Below are 15,749 nucleotides of genomic sequence, written 5' to 3' on the forward strand. Positions count from 1 at the left end.
ATTCGATTTGGCTGTATGAAAGTAGATCATATAACCCACAAAATACAACCCTGCCTACAAGCAGAAAAAGAGAGTGCCGCTCCTATTATCCGGAGTGTAGTTAACAACAAAACAACCAGCTGGCCTAAGCCTTCCTGCCCTTCTTCTTCTCCACTTTTTGCCAACCAATGGAGTTAATAATGGCAAGCTGGTTTTCCACTGTGTTCATTGGTTGTTCCTTTTCTGAATCCGATACTTCAGGACTGTGACTTCGTTTATTACTGCTTATTTCCAGCTGAAGTTCTTGTTCCTTTTCCTCATTAATCTCTTTGTCCTTATTGTCCTGATCTTTATCCTTTGCTGTATTATATTCTTCTTTCTTTGCTGTAGCCGCCTTCTTAAATGCAGCATCTATGTTCTGCCATCCTTTCGGATTCCTTTGTTGTTGCTTGCTCTTGTTGGAGCTTGGACATGCATTGTATAGATGACCTGTTTGTTGACATTCCCAACATCTAAAAGCTGTGTTCTCATAGTCCAACGGTTGTTTCCACTATGTATTATTGAAGTTCAGAATTATGCTTTCAGGTAGTCCTCGGCTGAGATCTACCTCGACACATATTCTAGCAAAAGTAAATATTCCTTTTAGATGTCTCTCTGCATCTATTTTTAACATTCTCCCCAAGGTATTTCCAATAGCTGTTAGAGCCTTTGGATGCCAAAAATGTAAAGGAAGGTTATGCAGCCTGACCCATACTGGCATCCTTGATACCACCATGGTGTTGGCATCAAAATTAGGAAACCAAGAGGTAATAAAAAGTCCAGCACTGCCCCATAACCATGGCCCTTAGTTGAGAATTGTTTCCTTTTCTTCTTATGTTTTAAAACATACTATAAAGAACCCCTTAGGGTATAGGAAGATTTGGCAAATTTTTGTCCAAACCGAATGGATCCATTGATACAATGCATCAGTTCTAGGCCAAAAGCCATTGAATCTACAAATAACTGCATTTCTTTTTAAATCTGAATATACATTATTTACCTCTGGTATTTCGATGGAGATAGATGGGCTCTCCAGAATTTGATCTACGATGTACTGCCCCGGGGGTTCAGTGCCAGCTGTGGGGTTTTTCCCTTTGCCCTTTACTGCTTCTTTGAAAGACCCTTTACTTTGCGAGCTAGTTCCAGTGCTTTCGGCACCTCCGCGTAATCTCATATTGAGAATGATTGTAGAGCCTGACTTGATGTTGTAATCTTGCATTGTTCTGCAGTCCTGCAAGGATCTGCTGTCATTTAACAAGTGTTGTTTCCCAGCCGGGTAGCCAGTTTGATCGACGATGTTATTATTCAAATCTACAACCCTGTTGCTATCTTTAGTCCAGATCAAGGTTGTGTTTCCTTTTGGCGTCTTAATAAAAATTTGATAACCGGATTTGGTAATCTAGGGTGGCTTGATTCTTATCAGATCAGAGCTGTCCAGATCCGTATCCGATCTATTTAAAAACTTGCTCTCATGAGCAGAGCTTTGGATCTGCCTTGCCTTAGGGGCATTTCCTGCTTCTGAGTAGAGATCTGCGGTAAAGGAATTTGGTTTTTTCCCATATCCCTCCTTTGGCTCTGCTTGGATCCCAATAATTAGTCACCCGTCTATGAAAGGGCTTCGATCCAACCCTTTGCTCAGGATAATCGGCGTACTGGTTGTCGTTCTGCCCAGAAGACCAATCGCAGAAGCTGTGACATATTCAGCAATGAGATTACCTTTTCTTGGGTTGTCTAACTGGGGAATTCCGTGTAGAATCAATGCGTGCATGATTTGAACATGCATATCCACTGCTTCTGGCGGGTTTTTGGGTGATCCGGCCCCTCTTCTGGTTCTGCATAGATCTGGATCCTAATCGCATGCACTCGAGGGCTTACAATCCGCCTCCAGAGTCTGTGATCTCAAACTCCTGTCCAGGGAGTCGCAGAGGCTAATATCCCCGCATACATTTTCACCTCGAACACCCAAGATTTCCATAGCTTCGCTGGGATCGCGCAGAGAGGGCCGCAGGCGCCGGGTTTACCGAAATATATAATTATTAATAATAATACAATTTATTTTATATTATTAATAAATTAATATTAATATCTATTAATAATACCTAATTAATAAAAAAAAAAAATATTTATTATAAATAAATAAATAATAATGTTAATTGATTCATGATCCGGATTGACCACAGTTCTTAGTTCATTCTGCCAACGTTTCAAACCCCAAAGGGGGTCCATCATCAGGACAATTATGAAAGAATAAGAATGAGAGATAATTGAGAGAGAAGAGAATGCGACCTGGAAATAAATACAAGAACCCTAAACTCATAAATAGAGGCCGACATATAATTTATTATTTTCCAATTTATTAGAACAGTTTTTATTAATTAGATTAGGGACACAAATTAAATTAAAATTTTATTATAATTAATATACCAATATAAATTGTATTTAATTTGTATAATTTTCTTAATTCATATTAATTTATACAATCCTTGTGATTTTATATTAAAAGATATACTATAATTCATCTATATAAATTATATTTATTATCATATATAATATAATATAATTAATATAATTAATATAAACACATTATAATTAATTTATATAATTAATAAAATTAAAATAATTTAATTAAAATATTAATATAGTTTGATTATAAATTAATATCATTATAAGATTTTTATAAAATGATATAATTACTGTAAAGCTTATTAAGAATAAAAGGGTGCATAAGGATGATATTCTTGTAAGCTTCGATGTCGTATCATTGTTTACAAAGATTCCTCTTGATGAAGCTGTTCATGTCATAAAGATGGCCACCGATCCTCAAACAGCAAAGCTTGCAGAGATCTGTTTACGGTCCACATTCTTCAGTTTTCAAGATCACTATTATGAGCAAATTTCTGGAGTTGCCATGGGTTCCCCGCTCTCACCTATTGTCGCCAACCTATACATGGAGTACTTTGAAAGAAAAGCCCTTGACTCCTTCCACTTGAAGCCAGCATGGTGGAAAAGATTCGTTGATGACACCAACCTCAATTGGACTCATGGTAGGGCAGAGCTTGAGAAGTTCTTCAATCATCTTAACTCTATCTCTTCCGAAATCAAATTTACGATGGAGCTTGAGGAGAATGGTAAGATCCCCTTTCTGGACGTCCTGATCAGTAGAAAGGAGGATGGTACTTTGGGACACCAGGTCTACAGGAAGAAAACTCATACTGATAGCTATCTTCACGCTGACTCTTATCATCATCCCTCCCAAAAGTCCGGCGTCTTAAACACCCTTGCTGTGAGGGCTTTTAGGATCTCTGACCCTGATCACATAAAGGATGAGATTCATCACTTGATCTCTGTCTTCAAAAACATTGGATACAAAGAGGGGAGTATCACGAAAGCTATAAGAAAGGCACGGGATAGGGCCCTCTCTGAGCATCCCCCTGGAGACAAAGAAGATAATCAAGGGAAGGTTTACCTCCCATACATCCAAGGGATTACAGACAAGATTGCAAAAATTTTAAGGAGGAGGAACATTCACACTCAATTTACAACATGTGGAACAATAAGGCAAATAATGAGGTCGGTTAAGGATAACATTGATCGTCAACAGCTCAAGGGTGTGTACAAGATCGATTGCTCCTGTGGCAAGAGTTATATCGGGGAAACAGGGCGATCTCTGAAAATAAGGCTTAAAGAACATGCCGCTGACATAAAGAAGGAAAGATCCCGCACATCAGCCCTTGCTGAACACTCATCCAAAACCAAACATCAGGTGTGCTTGGAAAACGCCAGGGTTATTGCAAGAGAAGACAACTATCATAAAAGAAAAATCAGGGAGGCCATTGAAATTATGAAACACCCTCGGAACCTCAACAGGGACAATGGGAATGAAATCAGTGGAAATTGGCTTCCCCTGATAAAGCAAATAAAAACCCCCCCCGAAACCTTGGAAGCTCAGGATCGGAAATAAAGGACTTTACGTACCGGGAGTTCACTTAAAACTGGTAAGCAAAAATTTATATAGGTATATAATAATTATATTAATTATATTAATATTAATTAAGTAAAAATTAATTTATATTAATTAATTCTATTAATCATTCTAATTAATTTTAAATAATCTTATTAATTATATTATGAATTATATTAAAATCTTATTAAATCCTATAAATTATATTAATTAATTGAAAATTTTTTAAATTATATTACTATATTAATTAACTTTATTAAATTATATTAATTTATTAATTAATCTTTATTAAATTATATTATTTCATAAGTTTATAATTATATTTATTATATTAATATTATTAATATTAATATAAATTAATTCATATTAATTAATTATATTAATCATATAAATCTTATTAATTAATTTACAGTAATTATATCATTTTATAAAAATCTTATAATGATATTAATTTATAATCAAACTATATTAATATTTTAATTAAATTATTTTAATTTTATTAATTATATAAATTAATTATAATGTGTTTATATTAATTATATTAATTATATTATATTATATATGATAATAAATATAATTTATATAGATGAATTATAGTATATCTTTTAATATAAAATCACAAGGATTGTATAAATTAATATGAATTAAGAAAATTATACAAATTAAATACAATTTATATTGGTATATTAATTATAATAAAATTTTAATTTAATTTGTGTCCCTAATCTAATTAATAAAAACTGTTCTAATAAATTGGAAAATAATAAATTATATGTCGGCCTCTATTTATGAGTTTAGGGTTCTTGTATTTATTTCCAGGTCGCATTCTCTTCTCTCTCAATTATCTCTCATTCTTATTCTTTCATAATTGTCCTGATGATGGACCCCCTTTGGGGTTTGAAACGTTGGCAGAATGAACTAAGAACTGTGGTCAATCCGGATCATGAATCAAAAAACTCCCACAGAAGTCTAAAATCTAACAATAATGTTAATTAATTAATAAATACTAATATTTATTATTATTAATTATTAATTCAGTTAATAATAATTAATTATTTATTCTTAATGAATAAATAAATAATTATTATTATGAATAAATAATCATTAATAATATTATCTATTTATTAATAATTAATAATTTAATCAATTTATTAATGGATGTTAGTTAAAAATGTTTCATAAATTTTAAGAGATTCAAGGTAAGGAGAGAGGGTTATACTTGGGATATTATACCTCAGAAGACCTGGAAGCGCTGATATGCCTAATCAGGGGAAGCCAATTTCCATTGATCTCATTCCCACCATCCCTGTTGAGGTTATTCAGATATTTCCTAATCTCAAGCGCCTCTCTGATTTTCCTCTTTTGATAATGATCTTCCCTAGCGATAATTTTGGCGTTCTCCAGACAAACATGATGCTTGGTTTTCAAGGAGTGCTCTGCAAGGGCTGAAGTGCGCGATCTCCCATTCTTGATATCTGCTCCGTGCTCTTTAAGTCTTGTTTTTAAGGAGTGCCCTGTCTCTCCAATATAACTTCTGTCACAAGAACAATCAATCTTATAAACTCCCTTACGCTGTTGTTGTTTCTTGTAGGCTTAGTTTTTATTTTTTAATATTTTTTTATGCATTAGGCATTTATCTGTTTCTGGTCGATAACTCTTCCTTCATTCTATCACTCAAATTTCTGTACTGAAGATGGATCCCCTTTGGGATATGAAACGTCGACAAGATGTACATAATATTGTGGATGATCCGAATCACAATTTTCCAAACGAAGGCCACAAAAGCTTAAAGTCTAATATTATAAAGAATCTGCATAGATCCATTTTAACTTCAAGATCTCTCAAACACCTAGATCCTAGATGAATGAAATATAGGTGCACACCATATACACTCAAAAAAATGTTCACATCTTGAGAGATTAATAAATTATGGGTTGAAGATTGAGCTGCTCCGCGCGCGCCTCCCCCTGGCCATGACGGCCCTCTGACCTCCCCGCAGCCCCGCGCCTTGCAGCAGGGCTGCAAGGCTCTGCGCCCCTGCCTGGCCTCCTGCCCTCGGGCCCGCTCTCCTCCCCCTCCCGTACTCCTTGATCCCTTCCCGTTTCTTTCTGCCTCTTCTGACCTAACCCCGGTTCAGCTCCGCTCCTGCGCCTAGCAGCGCTGCTGCTAGGTCGCCCAGACTCCTTCAGTCCCCCGTTCTTGGCGGCCATGGGCCCTTCTGGACCGGATCAGGATGATCTCATGAAATCCTTTGCCTCCCTAACACAGGAGAACTCTTCGGAGAGAATCAGGCCTGTCACTTCTCGTTTTGTCAAAAAAATGGATGAGGTTCCAGAAATCCCGCTTCCCCCCGCCCTTCCAAGGAGAGCGGCGGTGGCTCTTGCAGACAGAGGCCTGGTTGGCCAGTTCACGGGCTTATGGCCCTCCCCTCGCACTGTCCAGCGATGGGTGGAAATAAATTGGAATTCGATGGTTCAAGGCAAGATAGCGATTCGATTCTGCGGAAGAGGGTTCTTCACCTTCCTCTTCGAATCCGTGGAAGACCGAAACTTAATCTTCAGGAATGGCCCATACTTCATGGACACGAGAGGCCTTTACCTGAACAAGTGGACTCCCGACTTCGATCCGGAGATGGACGTACCTAATGCTGTTCCTGTTTGGGTCCGGCTCCCGCATCTGCCCCTCCACTGCTGGGGGGACGAGTCAGTGAAAGCAATTGGAAACAGAATAGGGAAGTATATTGACAGATCGGAGCCTAAGGAGAACATGCATGCATGCGCAAGAATTTGTGTCGAAGTGGACCTGGGAAAAGGACTGCCAGAAGCCATCAAGATTAGAGTCGATCAATGGACGCACCTTCAGCAAGTCGACTATGAACAGCTCCCCTTCAAATGTAAGGTATGTCATGAGTACGGTCATTTCGCTAACAGATGTAGTAAAGCAAAGGCAAATCTCTCTGATTCTAACATTGAAACAGCAGAAGAAGTCTGGGAAACTGTAAAGAAAAAGAGGCCCAACCCCCCACAAGGAAACAACAAGAACCCCCCAGTAGCCCCCATCCCCTCCACCCAATCAGGCCCGGCCTTCCCTTTATCCTCTAACCAATTCGAAACCCTATCTGACGCTGACCCAATTTCCCCTCCCCCATCCCCTAGAGCCCCCCCCGTGATTCCCTCTTCTCCCCCGCCATCTTCCCCCCCTCCCTCTTCCCCTCCTCATACAATAGAGAGAATTCTAACCAGGAACAAGTCCAAAGAAAGCAACACATCAGCAGATCCCCCAAGAAAAGTGGGAAGGAAATCAAACAAGGAGCTAAGGGATGAGACGGCAGCAAAAGAAATGACCACATGGATTCAACAACCAATGGATACCTATCTGGACAAGACGAGAGGAAACGGGGAAAAAGGGAAAGAGAAGGGAGGTACCCACGCCAAGACTACTAAATGATGAATTTGGTCTCTTGGAACTGTAGGGGGATGGGCTCCTCCCTCAAACTTAATGCAGTCCGCGATCTCCTTAAATCCGAACACCCAGACATCCTCCTCATCCAGGAGACCAAAATAAGTGAACAAGATTTCGAAAATTTCCTAAAAAATAGCAGAACTCATGAAGGAATTGCAGTTAGCGCATCTGGCGCCTCAGGTGGCATAGGGACCATCTGGAACAAACAAAACTGGAACCTTTTAAATCAAAGACAAAGCAGCTGGTGGATTCGTTCAGACTTACAGAATACGGCAAAGACAGAAGAATACACAATCTACAATGTTTACGCTCCCCCTCACTTCAGGGACAAGGATGCTTGCTGGAAGTCAATTGCGGCAGACCTTCTGGAGACCCAAGGCAGAAGCATTATCCTAGGAGGGGACCTGAACTTAATAAGAAATGCCGAAGAAAAAATGGGGGGCAACTTTTTGGCGGATCCCTCAAGGGAAGCTCTAGAAGAAATCACTCTAAACCACAACTTGGTGGACTTCCCTCCTCAGAATGGGCGCTTTACCTGGTCCAACAAGAGAGCAGGCCGAAACAACATAAAGGAAAGATTGGATCGTATCTTGATCCAGGACAGAATAGTTGCTAATTTTGCATGCATCAAAAGCCTCATCATCCAAGGTTACCTTTCAGACCATAAGCCTGTTGCACTAAAATTGGACAAAGGAGCCAACCTGGGCCCGCTTCCATTCAGATATAACAGAGCATGGGACAACCAGGAAGAATTCCGAGCTCTGATAAAAGAACAGTGGGCAACAGAGATTATAGGATCTCCGCACTATGTTTGGGAAACCAAAATAAAAATCTTGCGCTCAGCCATAAAGCAATGGGCCAAAACTAAATCTATAGAGGAGAAAAGAGCTAAATCAACGCTCCAAGATAGGCTCACGCAGTGGGAAGAAGAGAAAGACAGCAGACAAGATACGGAAGAGGAGCTAGTCAAAGAGATGGAACTTCAAAAGGAAATCTACAAGCTGAACAGAAGAGAAGAAGAAGAACAAAGGCAAAAATCAAGGTGTCTATGGCTAAAGTCGGGAGATAAGAACACTACCTTCTTCCACAACAATCTGAAAATGAGGAGAGCTGGCAATAATATCGACAAAATTATTGTGGAGGGCGTAGAATTAAAAGAACACAAGGACATAATGGAGGCCGCGACCGCGCACTTCCAAGATCTCCTTACCGCGGACCAGCAAGACAGTGACGGTTTGGAAATACTGAACACCATGGAAAGTAAAATCTCAGAGGAGCAAAATTCTGAGCTGGACAAAGAGATCACGGTCGAAGAGATAGAGCATACAATACGCAACATGGCCTCAGACAAAGCCCCGGGGCCAGATGGCTTCACTGTGGATTTCTATAAAAATCATTGGGACATCATCAAAAAGGACTACATCAGAACAGTTAGAAACTTCTTCCATAAATGCAAGATGGGAGGCGGAATGAAATCATCCTACCTAGCCCTCATTCCCAAAGAGCTCAACCCTCTCTCTTTCAACCGCTTTCGCCCTATCTCTCTCTGCAATGTCTCCTACAAAATCATAACTAAGATCCTGGCCAACAGACTTAAACCTATTCTACCCTCCCTCATTTCTGAGAACCAAGGTGGTTTTGTTCCTAAGAGGCAAATCGCCGACAATGTAATCCTCATCCAAGAAGCTATCCAAAGCAATATCTCTAGGAAAGAAAAGGGCATGATACTGAAGTTGGACATGGCCAATGCTTTCGATCGAGTCAATCATTCCTTTCTCCAAGCCGTCCTCAAAAAGCTTGGCATATCTGAGCTGTTCATAAGCAGGGTGAGGGAGTGCATATCAGGCAATTGGACTGCTCCCCTCATAAATGGAAGACCAAGCCCAACCTTCAAAAGCTCAAGGGGTCTAAGACAAGGGTGCCCGCTCTCTCCCTTCCTTTTTATTCTCATGGCGGAAGCCCTCAGCTCGAAGTTGGAAAACTTGAGGAGGAAAAAAGAAATAACGGGGATTGAAATTGTCAGAGGGCTGAAAGGAATAAATCACTCCCTGTTCGCGGACGACACCCTCCTCATAGGAGGTGCCTCTTGCATTATGGCGAGGAGATTTAAAAAAGTCTTGGATCTTTTCCTTCTTGCCTCGGGAGGCAAGCTAAACAATAATAAATGTATGTTATACGCCTGGAATGTCCCTAACCACATCATCCAACGCATATCTCTTATCTTGGAAATTCCGGCTCAGCTGAATTGGTCCCACTTCATGTATCTGGGGCTTCCTTTGGCCAAAGAGACCATCAAATCAGGGATTTGGGTCAAAATCATTGAAAAGCTCAGAGGCAAATTACAGTTGTGGGGAGTGCACTGGTTAAACTTAGCTGGCAGGTCGACCCTAATCAAGTCCATCCTCACCTCTCTCCCCATCTATCAGTTCGCCATAGCTCTTGCCCCTGCCAGTGTTCACAAACACATGGAACTAATAATCCGCAGCTTCCTGTGGCAAGGAGGCAAGCAGAATACCAAGAAGTTCAGCTTGGTTAAGTGGGACAAAGTTATCCTCCCTGTGGAAAAAGGAGGGTTGGGAATAAGGGTCCCAAGGCTGGCTAACCTAGCATTGGGCTTCAAGCTCATATGGAGGATCCTAAATGAAAAAGGGGCATGGTGGACTACTATAGTAAAGAAGAAATACCTGAATGGCCAAAACAGTAACATCCTCACTGAAAACATTATAGAAAGACATGGTACCCCAACCTGGAATCTGATCAAGAAAACGCTCCCCCTCTTCAAACCTTTCATCTCGTGCGCTCCAGGGAATGGCAGGGAGGTTAATATTTGGAATGACAGAATCATGGGGTCCCAGGCGAGGGGCACAATCCGCCATCTGTATCCTCTCCATCGGTGGATGGATGAAGCGAATTACACTTCTCTCTTTGACATTTCTCTATGGGATTAGGACTGCTGGGCAGGCTGGACCCCCCTCAATCTCCCCATGGACTTAGCAAAGCTTTGGAATGAGCTCAAGAGCTCACTAAGTGGCTCAGCCCCCATCAACAAAAGGAAGGAGGACAAGTTCGTTTGGGATCCTAATGGAGGAAATTATTCAGTTAAAGAAGGTTACAAAGCCCTCCAGGATATCTCAGAAGCTAACAATTGGCCTTTGTTCAAGGCTGTCTGGCGCCCTGAATGCCTTCCCAAGATTAAATTTTTCAACTGGACTCTCCTGCATGGCAAAATTTTAACAGCTGAGAACCTCAGAAAGCGAGGTATACAGGGTCCTTCCATGTGTTGTTTGTGCAGACTAGCTGAAGAAACCATCAACCACCTCTTCCTTGAATGCCCGATTTCTAAATCTTGTTGGCATCTCCTCTCGGGCGCAATCTCCTCCGAAATCCTCCCCACCCAGATCTCGACTCTTCACAAAAACTGGGCTAGAAGAATACATCAACCTAAAAAAGGAAATCTGATAGGGCACAGGATCTGGAACAGCATCCCTGCAAACCAGAGTTGGCAAATTTGGATTGCTCGTAACAAGTGCATCTTCAATAACGAAAAACCATCCATAACAGGTATTGTAGCTAAAACTATAGCCTTCACGGCTGAGTATTTCGAAGCAACAGGGATCAACCAGAAAGACATGGAGGTTGCGGATGATAGGCTTAAGGAATGGCTGAGCAAATTCAACCTCAACTCAAGTCCTTATGTTTATATCCGAAAAAGAAATGATAGCCAGAATTGGAAGCTGCGTGGCACTGAAGAGGAAATCAACAACTGGTTAAAAAGCCAAAGGAGGCCTATCCTGTACTTCGATGGGGCTTCAAAAAAGAATCCGGGACAAGCCGGGGCAGGCGGGATCATAAAGGATCCGCAGGGGAATACTATGGTTTCTTTCGAATGGGGTTTAGGCCATTTGACTAACAACAAAGCAGAGGCCTATGGCCTTCTTCTGGGCACGTCTATCTTAAAGAACCTCGGCCTCCACAACCCCCTCATCCTAGGTGACTCAGCCATTACAATCGCTGCCATGTCCACAGGGAGAGATTTTAATCAACAGGCCCTTAACAACATCAAAATCCGAGTTATGGAGAATATCAGAGATTTAGGTGAGGTGACATTCAAACATATCCTCAGGAACTTCAACAAAGATGCAGACCAGCAAGCGAACCAGGCGGTTAGAAGGGAACTGGGTCAAGTGAGGGAGAATAGTTTCATCTATGTCAGGGATATTCCGTAGCATCAAGCCTCTCGCAGTCCCGAGTCACTTCAGGCAGCAAGGAAATCTGATCGTATCTCCTCCAAGATCACAAAGTAGCACTATCGGGCACCTGAGCGGATCTCTTCCTCCTCGGGCCTCCAATTCAATCACCTTTCTCAGAAAATGTGTGACTTCTCATCCTTCCGAGGCAGACACTCTCTGCGTCATCAGTAGAACCCATACCTCCCCCACGAGTTTTGACAGCAGGGTAATCATCGCCCTTGACCGTTTCCTCCTCACCCTTGGGCACATTCAGCTTTCCTCCATCAGCGCCATCGACCTTCTTCCCTCTTTAAATATTGGGCATGCCCTCGACTCCTCGCCAGACTGTGATCAAGTCTTAAGAGCTCTCTTAATCTCTTGGTGCATCGCAGATGATTTTCCTCCACCAAAGCCTCGGCTCTTTAGAGACCTCAGGGTAAGACTTTCTCATCTGTTTCTGTTGCCTACTAATAGTGATCCTTGTTTTTTTAGCAGTAACTGGAAGCAGGTAAGGATAGCCCGCTCTCTATTAAAGCTTCAGCTCTTCAGAAGCCTTGTCCCTTACAGCACGACCTCTGGTTTTATCCTGAGAGCTCCGCCCCTCTGTCTAAAGCCACAGCACTCCCGCAGTCAAGCTCCTCTCACAGCAGTACCTGTCTCTTTAATCAACAGCGAATCCTCTGACTTCATTCATCAGGCCAAAACGATGGAGGACAAGCAAGGCCAGCCTTCCAAACAGGGCCCAAACAAAGACCCTATGGCGAATCTCTTCAACAGCAAAGAATGCAATATGTGCATTGCACATACTGTTATGATCAACAGCATTAAAAAACAGCTAAAAGAATTAACAGAGGACTACCATGCAGATAGAGAATCCAAAAGAAAGAAGCTGGGGAAACGAAAAAAGGAGATTGAAGATCTGAAGGACCGCTGCATTCACATGGAGGCGGTAATTGATCATCTCCGCACTCTCACAGAAAGCAACCGGGCAGAAGCATCGACTAGAGCCAGCGCCCAGAAGGATGATTCGGTCACTCCACACTTTCCGTGATTTATGCATTGCAAATTTGTTTTGTTAGTAGGATCCTATGTAAGGCAGTATAGCCGTTTACTTTCAACTTTGTTTACAATCACGAGAAGCAACGAGGATTGCGGGTCTGTGTACCCGATTTTGTGCCTCTGCTCTCATACTCTTCCTCATTATGTAATAGCACTTCTTTCAGAAAGTTTTTTTAATATATGAGTAGCCGACATTGTAAAAAAAAAAAATAAAAATAAATTATGGGTTAAAATGAATAAAATATTATACGTAGGTAGCTATATGTGTTATGATAGTTTTAATAGAGTTAAAAAAATAAAATATTACAACATAAATTAAAAAAATGATGATCCACATTTGTAATCATGATATTTTAGAACTCTCTCTCTCTCTCTCTTTCTCTCTCAAGAGTTTTACTTGAATTAAAAATAAAAATATTTCAATAAGTGAAATTTACATGTAATAGAAATAATATTATAAAGAATTGGTGTAGATTTATTTTAGCTCTCTTATCTATCAAGCCTGAGAGGGATTAATCTAGTTGTAAACTTTTTAGACTTAAAAAAGCTTATACCTAGAAAGATTTGATCCCTCTCGAGGTTTGATAGATTTAGATTAAGATAGATTATTAAGAAATGTTAAAAACATTTTTTTTAATTGTAATTTCTAACATTTTCTTAAAACTTAATGTCAAAAAATTTATAAAATTAAATAATAAAATCAAAGTAATAATAATAATAAACAATGTGTGACATACAATAAATCAATAATATGAAATATGGTAGACAATATTCTATAGGCTTTCAATTCAAAGATTTTATAATTTTATTATTATTGCATCTAGAGGCGCATTCTATAGCCTAGTATGTAGGTGATGTGTAACTATATTATGAAACCAGCTCAAGAAAAGATAGAAAAGATAGATCAACGCCTTAGAATTCAGCCTCTTTGAGGGGGCAACCTCCTTTACATTACATAAATGAACAATTCTTGGATGATTCAAATGACAAAACCTCCTTTCTATATATAAGAGTCTAAGGAGTCATAATATAATCTAGCCGACCTAACAATAATAATATAAAGCCACAAAAATAACAATAGAGGGATTCTATGGGGCACAGAAATAACAATATGGGGGTAATAGGGGCACAACAATATAAATAAGGGGTATAACTACAATAGTAATGGGGTAATCACTAGTATTATAGGGACCCAACATGCCCCTCTCCTTCAAAAAAGTGTTGTCCTCAACGCTTGAGTAGTTCTAGATACTTCTGCATAAAATTCTCATCCTCCCATGTGGAATCTTCAGCGGATAAGTTCTTCCACTTGATAAGATACTCTGAAATTGATCGATTTCGTAGTTGTCGAGTTCTTGTTTCTGTGACTGCTTCCGGTTCCAATATAATTTTTCCTTCCTCGTCAAGTTCTGGAAGTGTTGTTTGAACTGGGAGCTTGTCGCCTATAACCTTATTTAAACATGAAACATGGAAAATTGGGTGCAATCGAGAAGTTGCAGGAAGCTCCAATTTGTATGCCATAGTACCAATCTTTTGCAACACCTTGTATGGACCATAATACTTTGGTGATAATTTATTATCCTTCTTAGCTTGCTTTAGGGACATTTGCTTATATGGTTGTAGCCGTAGGAATACCCAATCACCTATATCAAAACTTCTTTCACTGCGATGTTGATCTGCTTGTTGTTTCATTCTATTTTGTGCCAACACGAGGTTATCCTTTAAGAGTTGGAGGACTTGTTGTTGATGTTCGATGTGATGTTCCACTGCCTGAACCTTAGAATTTTCTCTTAAATATGATGTGATGGATGGTGGTTGATACCCATAAAGTGCCATAAATGGGGTCATTTTTGTTGTTGTATGGAAGGAAGTGTTATACCACCATTCAGCCAGAGGCAACCATTTGACCCATTGTGTTTGTTTATCAGATACAAAGCAACGAAGATATCCTTCCAAACATTTGTTTACTATCTCAGTTTGCCCATCAGATTGAGGATGATAAGATGAGCTATGAGCTAACTGAGTACCAAGACAAGAAAATAATTCTGTCCAAAAATTTCCAGTGAAAATGGGATCTCTGTCACTTACAATAATCTTTGGGTTTCCATGTAGCTTTTGAATTGTTTCCATAAATGCAGTAGAAACTGTACTGGCTTTAAATGGATGTGATAATGCACAAAAGTGTGCATACTTGGTAAGTCTGTCAACTACCACCATGATGACACTCTTTCCCTCAGACTTGGGTAAACCTGTGATAAAATCCATTGAAACCTCCTCCCAACGTTGGCTTGGAATGGATAAAGGTTGTAATAGACCCGGTGTCTTAATTGTTTCAACTTTATTTTGCTGGAAAACGAAACATTCCGCCACAAACTTTTGAATATCTGATTTAAGGCCATCCCAAAAAAATTCCTTCTTAACCCTGTGGTAAGTTTTTAAAAATCCTGAGTGCCCTCCTAAGGGAGAAGTGTGCAATTCCATAAGAATCTTTTGTTTTAGCTGGGAATTCTTACAGAGGTATAAGCGATCTTTGTACCATAACGAATCATTTTGCCAACTAAATGTATCAGACGTACTGGAATCTTGTTGTAGCTTTCCAATAAGTGCCCACACTTCTTCGTCATTCTTCCATTCCTCCCTTGCTTCATTTATCCAATCTGGTTGGATAATAGAAATGGCGCACAACAATGCTTCCACATCCTCATCCTTTCTTGAGAGTGCATCTGCCACCACATTTTGCTTCCCTTTTTTGTAGATGATTTCAAAGTCATAACCCAACATCTTTGTGACCCACTTTTGTTGCTCTTCAGAGGATAATCTTTGTTCTAAAAAGTATTTAAGGCTATCATGATCCGTTTTTACCTTGAAGTGTCTTCCCATTAGGTAGGGTCGCCATTTCTTAAGTGCATGGAGTATTGCCAACATTTCCTTCTCATAAATAGCTTTGCTTAAAAACTTTCCCTTGATTGGACGACTTTCAAAAGCAATGGGTCTTTCATCTTGCATTAGAACAACACCAA

The sequence above is a fragment of the Pinus tabuliformis genome, chromosome 5_2 (assembly GCF_031772625.1).
Source record: "Pinus tabuliformis cultivar Carrire ecotype Pingquan chromosome 5_2, CPIR1, whole genome shotgun sequence".
NCBI lineage: Eukaryota > Viridiplantae > Streptophyta > Pinopsida > Pinales > Pinaceae > Pinus > Pinus tabuliformis.